The following is a 7,557-nucleotide window of genomic DNA, read 5'->3' as shown; positions in this document are numbered from 1 at the left end:
TGGGTGGGTGGATGGATGGGTGGGTGGATGGATGGGTGGATGGATGGATGGGTGGATGGATGGGTGGATGGATGGGTGGGTGGATGGATGGGTGGATGGATGGATGAGTAAATGAATGATAACGAAAGAGCTGGCGTCTCATTCCCTGCAATAAAAGGAAAATATGGGGCTCAGCAGCCAGCTCCGCTGGTAAAGTGATCACCATGCAAACATGAGTGGGTGGGTAGATGGGTAGTTGGATGGATGGATGGATGGATGGATGGATGGATGGATGGATGGATGGAAAGCCATTCGACTTGAGATCAGTGGTGACTGATCTCAACCAAAACCCTGAGCATTCTCTACCTGTGTGTCCCTTGATGGCACACTGTGTGTCAGATAACATGACAGGAGGGCCATCATTTTTACGTATTAGATGCCTTCCTCTCTATGGGGTCCAGGCCAGGGTGCTGCATCCTAGGGCCATCTGGTGGCTTCAAGTTCTCCAACCTAGTTTTTATGACATAATTTTAATATGCCCACAAAGTCATATAATCCAAATATATTTGGGTAAGTTTATAGGGCAACACTGTTACCATTTTTAGCCTATAACTCCAAAGCCAGATTTAATGAGTAAACTAATTAAAGAGCCAAATCAACTGCGAAAACAGAAAGGGGAGATTTATTCGATGTGGCCACACTAAGAAGAGGGGTAATACAGAGATCCAGTGACCCCCTAAGTCCATCTTTAGGTCGATTAAGTAGAGGGCCAAGGTTATGCATATCTAAGTGGTCCTTGTAAAGATACTTCGTGTTTTAACAGATACAGTTTGCCTGAAGATCAGAGTGCAAAGCTAAGCCACTAGAGGACAAGAGTGGTGGCTCACATCTCTAATCCCAGGACTCGGGAGACAGAGGCAGAAGGTCTCTGTGAGTTCAAGGCCACCCTGGGCTACACAAGATAGAGTCTGTCTAAAACAGAAACAGAGCTCACACAAAGGTGGTTCCAGCACTAGGGAGGTGGAGACAGGAGTGCTATGGCTGGGCGGAGAGAGGAACATAAAGCAGGAGGAGATAAGAGTTCAGTGCAGTCTGAGAACTCCCCCTGCAGGCTGAGGATGCAATCTGAGACAGTCTGAGGACAGGAGTGCCTCTTTGTTCCAAGCATTGGCGGAGGTCAAAGGTCTCTCTGGTGGCTGGCCACACTACTTCTCTGATCTTTCACTCTCACCCCCATCTGACTCTGGGTTTGATTTATTAAGACCAACTAGAATTTGTGTTACAGTCCTGATCAAGGTGTGGTCCTGTCTGCCTATCACGGACCCCTCACTGTCTCTCCTGGAGGGTGGTCTCACTATCTGTAAACTTCTTCCAGGAGAAAAAATATCCCCTGTGACTGGCCCAGACTAGGCTTTCCGTTCTCCCAGCATGAGGTTTTTGAGGGCACTCTAACTTCTTTGGGGTCCATTGTTTCAATGGACTGAGAGGCCAAGTGAGGGACAGCAAGTGTCCCTTTTGACAATCTTCATCCCTACCAGCCTGGACAAAGGACATTTTACTTATAGGAATATGTTTTATATAACCCGTACTTCTTGATTGGTACTAACCAGGTAATGTCTACATGGCAACGAAACACACAGGCAATCAACCTCTATACTTAGCTTAAAGTTGAGCCAAGTGCTGCTTGGAAAATGGGAGCCACAACAGTCAGGGAATAAAGAAAGGAGGGCATGGTCCCAAACATCCCAAAGGTCTGGCCCAACAGCTAAGCCCCACCTCCTAGAGGCTCTCTCACCTCCCAGTGGAACTTCAGGTTGTCAGTCAAGTCTTTGGCCACCCTTACTATACCAGGTCTGCGCTAGCAGGATAGCATTTCCTGTTAGATGGATGGTCCAGAGAGTAGCAGGTGCAATTGTTTTCATGTTTGATTATCATTAAAAGGAAAACACGATTTCAAACTTCTTGCATTGACCTCGGCCAAGCGGCCCGGTTTGTTTTCCCAGCCACGGCAAGACCTGATTTAGAAGCTCTTTACTCTTTCTCCATCTTCCTTCCATCTTCCCTGGCTGTGTCCTAAATCAGACTTCATCTGGCCCAACAGAGCGTGAGGTGCGTCCCAAAGGGTTTGGCTTGGGGTCTGTTCTAAGATCAGTTAAAGTGATGTTTACATTCCGGGTGCTTTTCTCTTCCTGTGTCACCTGGACAGGTATTCCCCTCAGGCTGTCTGTAACTGTCACAGAAGGCAAATCCACGAGAGCCTTTTTTTCCACTTGGGATTTCTGTGCGGAGGGGTTGTCGCTAGCATCTGAATTGAGGGGGAGTCGGTAGGCCCCGGCTGCCAAAGGGAGAGACAAGAGACGGGTTCTCTGTAAACTGGCGGTCTGACTTCACCCTGCTCAACAGATTGGCAGCCAAGCAGACTCCCGCCTGTCAGACCCACCTGAAGTGTTCCCTTTCGAGCAATGCCAGCTGTCAGAGGGAGGACCGGGAGGTGGATGTTGTTCCTCAGGCCCCAGAAGACCATATGCTAAAAATATTGATGGCAGAGACTGACACCCGAAGAGCCCTTGGCAGCTAGGAAACTGTGCTGTGGGGTGGAGCCTGTCCTTCAGCTAAGCTCTCCTGACAGCTCAGTATAAACAAACACAGTGCCCCCTCTTCCAGCTCCCCCCCCCACACACACACGAGCTCTAAGAACAGGGGCTTCCCACCGGTACGAGACAGGGGATCCCTCTTCTTTCTTACCTCATGCTCCTGCTTCCTCAGTAAAAACTCGTGGAAATCTCCCCTTTGGGTACATGAGATCTTGATATCCCATAGTTGTAGGTTGAGTATCCCCACACCCCCACCCCAGTCAATGTGTTAGAACTGAAATTCCTCAGTGGGGAGCACTGGGAAGCAGGGCCTAGTTGAGGGTGGAGTGGAGGGGGTCTGGTCATGGGAAGAGGCTTCAGGAATGTATTACTGTCTTTCTTGTGTGTCTGGGGTCGTTCTCATGGAAGTGAGTGAGTTCTCCCTCCCGTGGAGCTGAACTGGATACTTGCTTCAAATTTGGCTCAAGTTTCGAGAAAGATAGCCTGCTTCTTCTTTCTCCTCTTCTGCAGACACCAGCAGCCTCCTACAGTTTTTCCCCCTGAGTTGAAACCGCAGGCAGCCTTCAACAACCCAATATGGCTGCCCAGTCTTGGCTTTCTTAGGCTCCAGAACCTTTGACCAAGATAAACAAATGGCTCTGTCTCAGGTAGTCTGTTTGGTGACAGAAAAGTGAAGGGTCCCAAGTGAGCAGATTGTCCTTTCAGATATCTGTGTGTGTGTGTGTGTGTGAGCGTGTGAGCGTGTGAACCCCACTTGCCCAAGGACAGATAACTTCGGAACGCCGGTGCTATGGCTCTTGGCAGATACCAAGCCACGTGCTTCACTCCCCTAAACAAGTTCTTTGCCCCACGTGCTTGATTGGATGTGGGCGGGCGGGTACATAAGCAGGAAATAACATCCGAATTTATCCTTATCCTTACCCCTGATCGGACCTGATGAGAAATACAGCAGCCTTGCGGTTTTGCCTTTTTAAACCACTGCAAAACATGACTGGTCGCCATTTTCTGGGAACCCCGATGGACCTGGCTATAATCCATCATCCTCCTGGCCGGTGTTTAATTAAAGCTTGCTTCAAATTTGGCTCAAAATTGTGGAGCTGGTTTTTCTCTCGAGATTCTCAGGTTTAGCAGGTGCTCATAGTATCTAAAACAGGGTGTCAGGTCCACCAGAGCTGGAGGTACAGGCAATTGTCAGCTTCTGGGAATGAAACTTGGTATCATACACTAATAGATTTTCTGTAACCGCAATAATTGGTTTCTCTGGCAACGCAGTAAGCCAGGTCAAGCTGAACTGAAAAAGAAAAGAACAAGTATATTTGAGCAGAGGAACTCCCAGGTGAGGCCTCCATCCCCAAAGATAGGGCCAGAGAAGTCACCCCAGGATTATTAAAGCAGGGAGCTTTCTTAGCCTGTGGGTGAGGGGTGATACCATGGCCTCCACAATCTGGGTTTGTGCCCAAGTGTAGTCAAAAGCTGAGCACTTTAGGTGGGGTCTCGGGCTGCTGGCTACTTCAGGGGAGAAGCTGTTGCTGCTGCCAAGAAGGCAGTACTGGGATTTTTAGAGCTTTTTCTTTGTTGGAGATTCTGAAAGGGTGAGTTTGGAGAGAGAGAGACAGAGACAGAGACAGAGACAGAGAGACAGACAGACAGAGAGAGAGACAGAGACAGAGACAGAGACAGAGAGCGCTAGCGAGCGAGTGCAGGAGTGAGCTGTAGGTTCCAGCCAAATGTACACACTCTTAACTGCTGGTCATCTCTGAGGCCATCTTCTTATAGCTCTCAGTGGAAGGTTGTCTCAGAGCCCCATCCTGCAATCAGGCTGTCTCTGATTCCCTGGTGGCAGGGAGAGAAGAGGAAATTCCAGAGGATGTGGAGAAAGTAAGGAGGGGGACCCATCTAGTTGAGGTGCTCCCATTGTGTCAATGGTGGCATGTCACCACCAGTAAGTAGCCTTTTGATGCCCCAGGTAGTCAGTTTAAGAATTCATAGTCAGGCTCTTGGCAGGTGTCTCTCCTTGCGGCAGTAGGAATGCCAGAATGGGCTCTGAGGGTGGAGGACTGTAGATGGGTGCAATCTGAGCAGCTGTCGGTCTGCACTTCTTACATACGCAGCCTTTTTATTTATGCAAAAATTAAATGGGAATAATTATTCTGGAAAAGGAAGGTAGAGGAAGGAATGGGGGATAATGGATATTGTCATCTCAAGTTGAGCTTCTTCTAAGCTGAGTGTGGGGTGTTACAGGGTTAGGGAGAGGCCTCCTGGCTAGGGTAAGAAGTCGGGTGTTGACCTGTGGGATAAGAATGTTGTCGGAAAAAAAAAAAAAAAAAAAAGAATGTTGTCGGATACACAGGAAGGTAATAGATGGATTTTTGAAAGGGCTAAAATAGCCCAAGATTATCTTAGCTTTGGGCCCATAACATCCTAACTCTCCATACCCACAGACATTACGGTTGGAGTTTGATCAACACAGGGGCAGCAAAAGTCAGCTAAAACTACTTTTTTTGGACTTGAAACCTAACAAGCACCTTTCACTGGTCCTTCAGATTGCCTGTCCCACCTCATCCCTGAGGTATCTCCTTCCATTTTCACCAAACAGGCTTTCCATGGTCTTTGCCTGCACTATTACAGAGATTCTACAGCCATGCCCACAACTAAGCCTTCCTCCTGACAACCCAGACATGCGCAGAATTCACACTAGCCTCGGCTTTGCATTTTTTAGAAAACATTGTCCACAAAACAGAGAACAACACCTCCACGACTGTATTAGTCATTCATTGCTGTGTAACAAATCCCCCCCCCAAAGTTATTATAATAATAAATATTATCTCTCCAGCTGGAGAAACAGCTCAGCAGTTAAGAGCGCTTATTGATCCTGCAGAGGACCTAGATTTGGTTCCCAGCACCCACATGATGGCTCACAATCCTCTTCTGCTTCTGTGGGCACCAGACACACATGTGGCGTACATACATAAATACATACTCATGCATATACAAGTCAGTAAATCTAAAGATTAAAACTAAATATGCCTTTAATCCCAGCACTTGGGAAGTGGAGGCAGGAGATCTCTGTGAGTTCAAGGTCAGCCTGGTCTACAAGAGCTAGTTCCAGGATAGGCTCCAAAGCTACAGAGAAACCCTATCTTGAAGAAAAAAGAAAAAACAAGCACAAAAAATCCTAAATAAATAAAAATTTTAAAAAGAAAACAAACAACAATAAAACATTATCTCACTATTCCTGTGGTCAGAACTCCAAGGATTTTTTAGCTGAATTTTCTGGCTCAGGGTCTCTGTGGGGTTCGGTTATATGTGGTTGTGGCCATAGCTATCCTAAACCTTGATTTGTTCTGGAAGAATCACTGCTAAGATGGCTCGCTCACTCATAGAGCAAAGTTGCAGCTGGCAGTTGGCAGGAGACTCTACTTCCTCCTCCATGTGAGTTTCTCTCGAAACCTTCTGTATCCTCATGACAAGGCAGCTGGCTTCCCCCGCAAGCAGAAAGGAAGGAAAGGACTAGGTCATCTATGGCCTGATCCTAGAAATGCAAGAGCATCCTTTCTTCCATATGCACTTGCCCCGTCGGTCTCCAGTGATTCAAAGATTAACAAGACTTTTGCAGCGGGATGAAGGACACAAACAGGTTCGTAAATGAATGCAGGACAGCAGCAGGCACTTGGAGAGGGCCAGGAGAACGGCACAGACTCCAGCGGTGATGCCAAGGTGACTTCTTCTGATCAGGACCTTACCTCTGCTGCAGCCATACATGACAACTGTAGAGACACCACAAAGACACCAGGGACGTGCGCTAAGGTGCATTCATTTTACCTAGCAAGATTTGGGCACTATCTCCTGACCCCCCCGCCCCAAATTAAACAGCTTTGCCCACACCACTCTCTTTCCATATAGGGAAATTCAAAGAAGACAATAAAGAGAACAGAAAGGAGAATGCTTCAGCATTTGCTACGGGAAGGGTCCTTGGCATGTGAGAACTTTCTCGTGCACTGGGCAGCTATCCTAGTGAGCACAGGAACACGGGTGGGACAATTGTCACAACTCCATCGGAACTATGATGTGAGGACCTTAGAAGAGCGGAAAAGCCGGGCATGGCAGCAAATTCCTGCAATCCCCTCCCCTGGGGGTGGGAGCAGGAAGATTAGGAGTTTGAGGGTAACCTGAGATACACAGAAACTTCCAGGTCAGCCTCAGAACATGGCAAGATAGGACTGGGGGCATAGTTTATCTGTAAAGCACTTGCCTATCATGCCCCAGGCCCTCTGTTCAAGCCCCAGCACCAGGAGGAAGAGACAGGAAAACACGCTCTGTAGCCCACAGACCACCAACACTAGCCCTGTGGTAGCCATATCAGTTTTGAAACATGACTCAGGACACAGGTGCAGCCCACTATTTGGCACAGAGGTTCAATAATGGGATGGGAAGTTTTACTTTATCTCTGTTTTGGATTCCTGAAATAGCCCCCGTGCATGCTCATTTATTTTTAATGTATTTTCATGCACAGTAATATATATCGCATGCATAAAAAGTATGTGTAAGATCTATGTGCTTTTGAAAAGCTAATCAAAGGAACACCCATGTATTTACCACCTGCTTGAGAAATATATATCAGTTTATTATTATACAAACTCCAATATTTTCTAGGTATTTATGACGTGCCAATCCTGTTGCAAGTATTTTACATATATTATCTACAGGGTTTTCCCAGCCCCCTGTGAATTAGGCATCATCTAACAAACAGAAAGGAGAATCTCAATAGGTGGAGCAGGGCCTTTAACAAAAGAGTCATGGAGCCCAGAGTACCAGAAAAAGTGTTCTTAAGCCTGCCCAGCATCCCAAAGGGACATAGAAAGAAAAACGAACAAGTTACACTTTTCTGGCTTAAGATGGGCAGACCCAGCTCAACCTCAGGGTGATTCCATCCTAAGGGCTGCAGTGTGTGTGTGTGTGTGTGTGTGTGTGTGTGTGTGTGTGT

The sequence above is a fragment of the Microtus ochrogaster genome, chromosome 2 (assembly GCF_000317375.1).
Source record: "Microtus ochrogaster isolate Prairie Vole_2 chromosome 2, MicOch1.0, whole genome shotgun sequence".
NCBI lineage: Eukaryota > Metazoa > Chordata > Mammalia > Rodentia > Cricetidae > Microtus > Microtus ochrogaster.
The sequence above is the reverse complement of the archived record's forward strand: the minus strand, read 5'-3'. Positions refer to the sequence as shown.